This window comes from Schistocerca nitens, chromosome 4, assembly GCF_023898315.1.
Source record: "Schistocerca nitens isolate TAMUIC-IGC-003100 chromosome 4, iqSchNite1.1, whole genome shotgun sequence".
NCBI lineage: Eukaryota > Metazoa > Arthropoda > Insecta > Orthoptera > Acrididae > Schistocerca > Schistocerca nitens.
The window spans coordinates 691,019,191-691,031,388 of record NC_064617.1 but is presented as its reverse complement, the minus strand read 5'-3'; positions in this window follow the sequence as shown (position 1 = coordinate 691,031,388).

Below are 12,198 nucleotides of genomic sequence, written 5' to 3'. Positions count from 1 at the left end.
GCGACCGCCCTCTTTTCGGTATTTAGTTCAATATACTCCTTCAACCAGGGGGACTGCTTGAAGCAGATTGCCCAGGTGATTCTAACAAGCTTCATCCCTAATCTGAGGCACTGCTGGAGGTTACGATAATGAATAATGTACCTCTGCTTATCTCCAACAGTAGCCAACAGTTTAGGGATGGTGCTTCTCGCGGAATTGGCTGCTCTGGACATAATGGCAAGTCGCTTGTCTCTCCATGCAAATTATTAGGATATGTGTTGTCTGCCTCAAGCACATACCCTACATCAGAATCGGGCGCAAGACCCATTATTTGTCCACCTAACACCTTCAATTAGTTGTTGGGCACCCTTCGAAACCCACCAACCGACAGTGGCTGCATCATGGCATGCCCGTTTAAGTTGTTCACATCTAAGAGCAAAATGTAACTGGAATCAAGGGATGCGTTGAACTTGACACCCACCTGTGGGTTATTTGCCTTGGCGTGCATGTGAACACATTGACAAAGTCCCCCAGGGATCCCTCGCTCAAAAAACAGAAGCACTGCAGCATCAGTCAAAAGTTCAATGCTGCACCCCATTTTTTGAGCATAGCGTCCCAGGACAACCCAGGTGCTGTGTAATGAAAGACGTGGTCTAGAGAGTATGTGGTCATACATACACTCCGGAACTTTTTGAAAGCATCTGCAAGCAAACGCACTTCCATGTCCATGTATAACCTTGCATATTCTCCCAAATTGGGGACACTGAATTCCTGATAGACATTCGTGGCACGCTCATAATCTGCTATCGTTATGGCATTGCCTGTGAGAGTACTGTATGCAGATTTGTGGGAAGCATGGTTTCCTTGAGTTTTGCTATTCTATCAACATACTCGTATGAAAAACTCCTTTCCTAGTCACAAGTTGGAACTTTTCCTCATCGGGAAATGCAGATAGAGTGATACGCTTATCATTCCGAGAAAGTCTCAACCAGTTTCTGGAGTGAAGTCTGCATAAAGCGTAAAGAGTCAAGGAAGCGGAGCGTAAATTTTGGAGTCATTTGTTTTGAGAGAGAAATGTACTTCTCAACACTTTCAGGGAGGACACTGACCTGATCTTTCTTCATACCGAAAGTAGCCAAATTCTCACAAGAAAATGATCATCATACTCTCTCAAATTATGAAAAAAGACGGGTATGTGTCTAAGTAACAGGTTCTTCAAATTGCATGCGTTATGAGCTGCACCATGGAACTTACCTGTAAGATGGCAGTGGTCTTTACGAGGAGTTTCTGCTTTTCTATCTAAGGCTAAGCTACAAATATGACAATTAACCGCCTTTTCATACATTTCATCATCTTCCTTTGATTTGATCATGGGAATGTTGGTGCTGTAGAGCCAATCAACTTCCCATGAACGTTTTTCAAGCCCAGTGAGAAGCCAAACCATAGGATCGTTCCCTACATAAGACTGGTAGCAGTTAAGTTTAGAATCATATCCACATACAACTTGGAACTCTGCTGTATAAGGTACATGTTTTTGTGTGAAGTTTGTGTGTGAGGCTAACGCGATCCATTCACAATGAGCTATAGGAGCCAGCAGGCATTAAAAGTTGGCATACACTACAAAAGGACAACGCTGCTGGTGGTGAGCATTTTGAAATTTAATGAAGTTATTTTCCTCAGTGGGCATAATCACATGTACCGCGTCCTTGGAAGCACAATCTAATAGATGTAACGCTAATAACTCTTCAGATGAGAAATAATTCAAACACCTTAAACAAATATGCTTTTTATAGCAATTTTTTGTTAGTTGGGAGGAAAGACGTCAGGACATGTCGTTGATCCAGATGTAGTGACAGTTATCACCTTCAGAGAAGAGCTGCATGTTTACATGCAACTCTCGCTCATCTGCAAATTTTGAGAAATTGAGGGGACCACCTACTGTGTGCTTGTCTTGCTCATCTGACTTGTCCTTCTTCTTCTTCTCCAGGCCATGAACGTGAACCGATATTCCGATACTCTGAGACTCAAATCTATGTATGTCCTGGATCTTTACAGGGAACTCTATATCATCAAAGTTATACTGTCTTGTAATATCATTGACTTTGTGACTGCTCGGACGAGCAGGATGATATTTGTAATTTCTCTCACAAGCCAGGACTGACCATGCAAAACAATCTTGATCTTTTGTATTTTGGACATTAATGGATGCCCACTTCTTCTCAATATCCTTAGGGAGTTTAATATAACTGGACGCTCCATTTATTGGATCATAGACATGTATACGGATGTCGAGGTGTGCTATACAGCTGAGTGCTTTAGCGGACCCACATACTGCCATCTTGGAAAATCAGGCCATACTAGAGCTCAAGGTGGATTCACGATACCACTCAGCAATGGATGTGCTCCAAGAAATAAAGCCACTATCATCCCATAAATAGTGCAGAGTCGTTGTCTCTGCGCCACCTTGATGTTTAGGGGGGTGACGCAATTTGCAGCATAATACTGCACTGCACTTAATTGCGATAAATATCGGATCTTCTAGGAATTTGACGAGCTCGGTCTCCAAGACAGGGAGGCATGCTTCTAAAAACCCGACAGGGTCGCGGTACCTCCCTCCCGGATTCTCAATCCTAGTGAAAGAGATGCACCCCTCAAAAGCCCTAGCAACTGCTGAGTATTCTAGGGGGGTCATTACGCCATTATTCTGATCCAATTCACTATCAATAGGACGGGGGAGAGCACTACCGCTAGCCACAGCATAATTACTGTTACTATTGGTACTACAACTAGGGGTCCAGCCAGTCAAAGATGGGGCTGGCGATGGCGCGTCATCTGCAGGGAGGGGTATGCGGATGGGCACACTAACCTTGCGTTGGAGGCAGGGGTGAAATAGCAGAGGAGGAGGTGGAGGCGGTGATTGCCGGCTGGAACAACCGGGCTGCGGCGATGGCCCCTGGGGTGCGATGCTCCTGTTACCGGGCGGTGGGGCAGGAGACCATTTCATGTGCTGTTCTTCCTCTCCTGCCGACTGCATTTCCCATGGGTGCCAGAGAGTCTGGGGTGGTGTACGGGGAGGCGCTTCGGCTTCTGCTGCTGCCTCTTGCTCATCTCTGATGGGGGCTACACATGGTGGAGCATGTCTCCGTAGCTGTGTGCCCCCGATTCCCGCTCCTGCAACCACCGCTCTAAGTATATGGCACACACTGTGTGATATACCTGTAACATAAGGTATACGGCACATACCATGTGATACACCTATAACATAAATAAGAAAAATATGAATTTAATTACACTCCTGGAAATTGAAATAAGAACACCGTGAATTCATTGTCCCAGGAAGGGGAAACTTTATTGACACATTCCTGGGGTCAGATACATCACATGATCACACTGACAGAACCACAGGCACATAGACACAGGCAGCAGAGCATGCACAATGTCGGCACTAGTACAGTGTATATCCACCTTTCGCAGCAATGCAGGCTGCTATTCTCCCATGGAGACGATCGTAGAGATGCTGGATGTAGTCCTGTGGAACGGCTTGCCATGCCATTTCCACCTGGCGCCTCAGTTGGACCAGCGTTCGTGCTGGACGTGCAGACCGCGTGAGACGACGCTTCATCCAGTCCCAAACATGCTCAATGGGGGACAGATCCGGAGATCTTGCTGGCCAGGGTAGTTGACTTACACCTTCTAGAGCACGTTGGGTGGCACGGGATACATGCGGACGTGCATTGTCCTGTTGGAACAGCAAGTTCCCTTGCCGGTCTAGGAATGGTAGAACGATGGGTTCGATGACGGTTTGGATGTACCGTGCACTATTCAGTGTCCCCTCGACGATCACCAGTGGTGTATGGCCAGTGTAGGAGATCGCTCCCCACACCATGATGCCGGGTGTTGCCCCTGTGTGCCTCGGTCGTATGCAGTCCTGATTGTGGCGCTCACCTGCACGGCGACAAACACGCATACGACCATCATTGGCACCAAGGCAGAAGCGACTCTCATCGCTGAAGACGACACGTCTCCATTCGTCCCTCCATTCACGCCTGTCGCGACACCACTGGAGGCGGGCTGCACGATGTTGGGGCGTGAGCGGAAGACGGCCTAACGGTGTGCGGGCCCGTAGCCCAGCTTCATGGAGACGGTTGCGAATGGTCCTCGCCGATACCCCAGAAGCAACAGTGTCCCTAATTTGCTGGGAAGTGGCGGTGCGGTCCCCTACGGCACTGCGTAGGATCCTACGGTCTTGGCGTGCATCCGTGCGTCGCTGCGGTCCGGTCCCAGGTCGACGGGCACGTGCACCTTCCGCCGACCACTGGCGACAACATCGATGTACTGTGGAGACCTCACGCCCCACGTGTTGAGCAATTCGGCGGTACGTCCACCCGGCCTCCCGCATGCCCACTATATGCCCTCGCTCAAAGTCCGTCAACTGCACATACGGTTCACGTCCACGCTGTCGCGGCATGCTACCAGTGTTAAAGACTGCGATGGAGCTCCGTATGCCACGGCAAACTGGCTGACACTGACGGTGGCGGTGCACAAATGCTGCGCAGCTAGCGCCATTCGACGGCCAACACCGCGGTTCCTGGTGTGTCCGTTGTGCCGTGCGTGTGATCATTGCTTGTACAGCCCTCTCGTAGTGTCCGGAGCAAGTATGGTGGGTCTGACACACCGGTGTCAATGTGTTCTTTTTTCCATTTCCAGGAGTGTATGTAAATTTGAAAGAGCCATAAATAATAAGACTAAATAATGGTAGTTATTTGATGCAATGATAATGTTCAAAACTATTCACCTTCTCCGCTCTGGCTCCATGGTTTGAGCAACTCATTGTCACATTCAGTCAGGTCTCCCATCCACTCAGTCAGATCGAGCTCCTCCGCTATAAGTTCGATAATTTGGCGTCTTTCTGCAGCGGCTGTCATTTCATCCCCCACCTTGCATGCCGTCCTCAGTGCACCCCTCCCTATGGGTGGAATGATCATCATCTATAAGAAAAAGAAACGAATATGTCCAAGAAATCTCAATCTAGACACTTGGAAAACGAGTATATATATTATAGGAAATTATTTGATTTAAGAAGTAAGTTTTTATTACAAATGTACTTACATTCGAGCTGTGCTTGAGTCCTCTCGAACTCCAGCTGCTGATCAAGCTCTTCCACCATTTGCGGTATGTAATCTAGAAAGTTGGAAAAGACCGAGTATAATATCGAGCATGGAAGAAAATGTCTGTAGAACAAGCGCAAACACTTAAAGGGTGCAGCAGTCAGTATTTAAACCAGATATAGAGGCACAGAACACATGTATACAAAAACACATACAATCCATTAAAAGACCTAACAATCTGCATAGAGAGCGGACCAAAACAGATATGACATAGAGACACAGGACACATAGACACACATGCACAAAATCTGTTAAAGGGCGAAACATTCTGTACAGAATGCTGTCCAAAACAGATATAACATGCATACACTGAGTTAAAGGTTGCAGATATCAGAACAGTGAAAATGTACTTACCAGGTAATTGAACTTCCTCTACATGGCATCTTTTGCTGCTGCTGCGACTGGCACTGTCGCTGCTGTTGGTGCTGCCTGTACACTTCATATTGTACGAAAGTAGACTGACGACGATGACACACACAGATACTGAACCAAGTAAAGGAGCAGAGTGAGGGTGGATTGTGGTTTGGTTTATATAGGTTCTATGACGTAGAGCCACGTCACTAATGGAGTAGCCAATAGGAGAGCAGCATTGTAGGGCTGGAGTGTGCTACGTCATGAAGGAACACTATGCCCCTAGTGGGAAAATATGAAATTTCTCATTTGTTCATTGAATATCGAAGTGGTACATTAAAATTGGAATGGAATTAAGTAGTTAGGTAATTGATAGGTTAGATAGGCATTGTGGATGTTACAAAAGTTAGGATATTTACAGAAGACTATCTCTGGTGCGAGTATGAAGATGCAGGCATCAGGCTGTGGCGTCAGGGGTGTGCCCTCGCGGGCCACTGACGCTACGAGTATGCTGTTATGAATGTTCGCGAGAGAGAGGCACTGTGCAGTGGTCGTGTGTGTCCTAGAGCACATGGTGAAGAACATCCATGCAGCCATATTGAATAACAGTACTTGCGTCATCACCCGACGTCATGGTAGCGCCCTCTGGTGGCGACGAACTGAACTAAGCCAGTTGGAGTCCAGGCCCAGTGGCGAACACATCTGCTTGAACCTGGTTAAATAATAGTCCTTTTTTCCCATGAGTCCTTAGGTGGAGGAGTCGACTGACGTTAGTACAAGTATATTTTCTTTCGCACCAGCACAAAACCCCAAGTGACCTATTCTTCCACCAAAATTCAAACTTGGCGCCAGTTCGTAGGAGGAATTGGCGGTCGGTTGACTTAGGTTAGTGGAGGTAGCCCAAGTGAGATATGTTCCCGCGATTTTCTTTGCTTAGTACAGATAATAGAGGTGTGGTGCATTATCCTGTTGGAATTTGAACTTTGTGCCATTTTTCTGGGGGTGGGGGGCGTGGCATTTTTCCGCCAAAATTCAAACTTCCCATCATTTTGGATGACGTCATGGCCGCCCTTTTGGATGAGGTCATGCGCTGTTGCTAAGATTACATGACGCCATTTTGGATGACGCCATCGCTGCCATATTCGATACATCTGGCAACAATGCAGAGTGGACTGAAATATATGTTGTCCCAATACTTGGGCTGGCATGAAGATCAAGAACGAAACAGCAGAGGGGGGCACTAGTAGACCAGCACTAGAAGATGGACTAGAAGAGAGACACTAAAAGAGCTGCATTGGTATTAATGATAGCAGTGGCATATGAATTTGTGTGATTAGCTTGCATGGAAACTGTATCTCTCAAAGGACATTGTTTATTTGCATGTCGCCAATTGCTTACAAGCTATCATGTATAAAGGAAAGTTAAGTATTGTCAGTTCAATTACTGTAATAAATTCCATTCATATAATTTGCTTGTATGTTTTCTAGTTGTCCGTGAAAGCTTCCTAGGCACCCTATAAGAGATGAGTGGGCAGGATTCCACAATAATAGAAACTGTTGGTCGTACATCTTCTCTCTCTCTCTCTCTCTCTCTCTCTCTCTCTCTGTTCATTGCTCTAAATGTCCTACAGTGACGTTTTACACTCCTAGGAACGAACGTGATTGTTGATTTTATGAATTAGTGCTGGTAGTGGAACACTGTATTTGATATTCTTGTTCAGACTTGTTTTTATGACTCCGTGGTGATAAAAGTGGAGGGTTGCGCCATTAGCAGCAGTACCTGTGAAAGAATTGCATGCCATATGTATCCTCATGAAATATACCAGGAAGTGTGTTTGCCATATTTAGCATGACCAAAGAACTGATGATTTTGTAATTTGATAAAGCGCAATTGGCGTGGCCCTTTGATACTGTTTGCCAGTTTTGTGTTTAATTAAATTAAAAGTACAAGTGTAAGAAATTTTTGTCGCACCCAATATGGCCGCTCCCTAATTCTAGGTTAGATGTGAGTGCACTACACTCTCTTAGGATAGTGACGTAGCATAAGTGGTGTCTATGCAGATTTAACGCTGTTAAGCTAGTTTTCTTCAGAATGTATCTATCTTAAGACGTGCTAAGCTATTTAAGCTTTGTTGCATGAGAAATAACTCATTTGGACCGATGATTTAGCATATAGAGAGCATAGCACGTAATGGTGTACTATTAAAGTACCATTGGGCACTAGTAGTTATGTGTTGTATTGTCCTGTGGTGATTGGTGACCAGAAGTTCATAGCTGTTAGATATGATGTAAATTGTTATTATGAGGTAGTTTTCTTTGAACTGATTAAAATCGGAATTCACGTGTCCTTGAGTGTTTTAAGATGGAAACTTATGAAAACAAAAGCCAGTTTTTGATATCATTTGTTAAATTGCATGTGTATTATCACATGATTTATCTTTCGAGTAAAGAAGGCCAGCCTGTTTTGCATTTGGTAATTTTGCTTAACTGAAGCTGTCATCATTGAAGGCCTGTCTGTTTTCGATTAGGTAAGTCTACTTAGGCTATTATTAAGGAAAGCCTGGCCATTTTCTATTTGGTAATTTTGGTTAATTGAAGCTGTTATTAAGAATGCCTGCCTGTTTTCTATTTGGTAATTGTACTTAACTGAAACTGCTATTATTGAATGCCTGCCTGATTTGCATTTGGTAATTTTACTTAACTGATGCTGTTTTTAAAAGAAGGCATGGCTGTTTTCGACTTGGTTGTTTTACTTAACTGAAACTGTTATTATTCAGGTCCTGGCTGTTCCCCTTTTAATTAAATTAAGAGCTGTTTCATACTTTTGTGTTAGTGGAAACTCTTATTGATCATGGCCTACCTAGTTTAATTACCCTATTATTGAGACCTGATGCCTCACTCAGTCTGTGTTGTAATTAACTGAAATTGTGACTGCCAAAGGTGTGCTTGTTTCAAAGGTATTATGTCAACAAGGTAGTAATAGGAAATGACACGTGATGGTACAAGGGCCCATACCTTTCACTTTACATCCCTTTATCTATCATTTGTAACACCCCACCCATCGCTTATCTGGTTTTGGCGTGAGTTCACCCCAGGTAATTGACTAACAGATCAACAGAGAGAGCAAAACTGCCACAATGTCGGATAATGCAAAGAAAGTAATAAGGCCCTGTGACTCCTGATTGAAGTGCGGTGGCAGTGTTGACATTAATTGATTCAGAATTGATCCCTGTTAATTAAAAAGGAGTGCACATTGATGTTATATTCAGCTATTGAACACCAGATGCAAATGTTGAACATTAAATTGATTAAGGAAGTGACTTGGGATTTCAACTACTTGATTGAAATAAAAAGTAATTCCTATCGACTAACCCAGGCGTAATGCGAAGTGCAAGACGAATTCTACAATACACGGCCCATGGAACCCTCACGGAAACTTTGCCAACGTGATCCAACAAATTAATCAGTGGCCAGAGCGGGCGCAATATCACTGAATTCAGCATGGCGGGGCGGCGTCGTTATGCGGACGTCGGCCGACCTCGTGGTGCCGCAAGGCTGCGCTCGTCTATTCACTTATAGCTATCTTGCTCAGTACATAGCTGAACGAAAACTTTCTATCTCCAAGCTCAATCGTTCCATTTGCTAAGTCCTAAGCTGCAGAGATGCTCACTCTTTCTCAGGCAAGCTGAGTCAAGAACGCCACATCTGCACTCTAGGCAAGCTGGGAACGGAAGACCACTATGGAGACTTCTCCCAGTCCGCTCTTCGCCTCGGTTTCCCCTCCAGCAAAATCACTTACGCCAATTGCAACGCAAGTCGCGTTAATTATGCATCGCTTTCGAGTGCCGACCAATTCCTGCTCTGGAAAGTGAACAAACTCCCACAAAATTTCCCTTCCTCTCAACTTCTGCTATTTAGCTCCTCCCAGGCCACCCATCAAGGTTAGCGTCTGCACAAAACACCAATTTTTCCGGAATTCTGACTCCCAGGAGAGTACTTCAAATCCTTGGTCCTACGTTCCCATCGGAGGCCGGCGTATTTCATTCTGTCGCTCTTCACCTGATTTACTTTAGACTCTGCAGACCGAGAATTCAGCGTGAAGTTGCTATAGTCACGAACACGCATATTTTGGCCGCTGTTGACCGCTCCACCGTAGCTTTGCGCGGCTTTCTCGCATGTTTCACTGAAAATGGGATGACGGACATTTATCAACAGGCATACAAGTTCTCTGTCTGCTTCCCGGTACACCAGCATGGGGTCGGCCACCCACTCAATGTCACTCATCTTAAGTCAGCTGGAGGCCGCGCCCCGTTACCGATTTCTCAGATCTTGAGCCGCCCTAAGCTGCCTATTGTCACTTCCCTTCGCCGCTCCCCAACCGGCCACAGTCAATTCTGAGTACTTCCCTGGGATAAACTAGCCTCCAGTAAATTGACGCGTTTCCACAAAGTTTTCATGTCGTGTGAATTACTTTAAAACCATCACCCGACATTAATTATTCCAATAGGTTCATACTTTACCCTCTACAAGATGCATTGTGCCTTGTCAGTCATTTTTGTTCAGTCCTACTGTTCTCTCGACATGAGTTAGGTGATCTTTAATGACTTCATGTAAGGGGCATAGTTCTTGCCATCTTACAAACTGTAGGTTTCAACTGGTATTCAGATACTAGTTGCATTCTGCTAGTGGGATGGGGTGGGGGTGGGGAGGTTTAGAATTGTCTACCCTTTCTGTGATCATTTGTCATTTCCTGTGATTATTCCTTTAGTGCATAAGGATCTCTTACTGTCTGTTGAGCATTGTATTAATGGCTGGCTCTGAGCACTATGGGACTTAACTGCTGCAGTCATCAGTCCCCTAGAACTTAGAACTACTTAAACCTAACTAACCTAAGGACATCACACACATCCATGCCCGAGGCAGGATTTGAACCTGCGACCGTAGCGGTCACGCGGCCCCAGACTGTAGTGCCTGGAAATGTACGGCCACTCCGGCCGGCAGCATTGTATTAATTTATTTCATTGTTCACAGGGAGATAGCTTGCTGTGGATCCAAGAATTGGGCATCTAAAGAAGGAGCACTTACAGTAATTATAATTGTTATTTGGTGTTTGTGCATTTGTGTAAATTATCTTCTGTGTGCTTGTGCCCTCAGAGATGTCGTGTGGTCAATGGGCAAGAGTTGCCTCTGATTGACAAGGAGCATGGCAGTTTGTTTTCGTAGGCCCATGCTTTACTGTCAAAATTCTGGGTCCAATTAACTTGCTTGTCAGGCATAATTGGTATCTGGAGTTTGGGTATTTGTGTTAATTATCTTCTGTGTGCCCCTGCCCTCAGAGATGTCATGTGATCAATGGGCAAGAGTTGCGCATTACTTTTTTTTCATAGGCCCATGCTCTACTATCAAAATTCTGGGTCTGATTAACTTGCTTGTCAGGCATCTAGCCACTGGTAAGATCAGTGGAGGTTGAGCTGTGGCGGAGTTGTTCGTGTCGCCTTTCGAATTCCTGGCGCCACTATCTCCATCTGTTATGTGATGTCCCTCTGGCTTGAGGTCACTAAGACCTTTGCTTGAGGTTGTACGTGGAAACGGGGTATGTTGTCGCATGATGAGTTGACAGGGGGTAATGGAATGAGGAGGGCTGAGTGAGACGTCTGCCCAGCAAATAAGACGAACACTGGCACAAGCATCTTGGGCACAGAGTCCGGCAAGTGGTTGCTGGACATTTTGTGGGGCCAATTTGAATGCTGTCTTCATACATAGACTGACCAGCAAATGTTAGTGAGTGGTGCCTATGGCCACATCATTGCTCTGCAGCTTATGTACTATGGATTGGCGCGATTAGTTGATATGTCGATTTGATAGGATATCAAAATAGTGTGTGGGGTCTATGGTACAAAAGACATATACCTACTTATTGAATGGGACCATACATTTACATTGAGAAGATTGATTCAGTGTTGTACCACAGATCTGCTAGTAAGTGTTTTAGTGCAGTGTCATTGCCATAGTTCGTGGTAGTTTTCCATAGACTCAGTCCGATTGTCGAATTTGTGAGTGGCGTGTGGTTTGTATTTGGTTGCATTGTTACTGTTACTGCAAGCTCCTTAACTTTCTTGTTTTACTGTGAGTCCACTATAGGTTAGAGAAATTATCTTAGAGTAGAAAGAGGTAGCGATAAAGACAAATTTTATGCAAGCACCTGGCCAGCAGACACTACAAATTAACTACGGACCTTGTGTGATGGGTCTTGTGCACCATCAACAAGTGCGGGACAAGGTGAGTGTTGTCTGTGTCTGATGACACGTACTAGCACGGAGTGCAGCCCATGTCTGTTGTTCCAACATTGCCGCATGTATTGCTATTATTCTGTTTGTCTGGCTTGAGACTAATAGCAAGCCGTGGGTCGTTCATTTTCTCTCTCTTTGTGTTCATTGCTATAAATGTCCTACAGTGACATTTTACACTCCTAGGGTGGAATGTGATTACTGAATTTACACATGTGTGCTGGTGGTGGAAGATTATATTTGAAGTTCTTGTTCGGATTTGTTTTTCTGGCGCCATGGCGATAAAAGTGGAGGGTTGCGCCATTAGTGGCAATGACTGTGAAAGCATTACATGCAATATGTATCGAAACTGGCGTGGCCCTTTGATACTATTTGCCAGTGTTGTGTGTAATTAAATTAAAAATATAAGTGTGA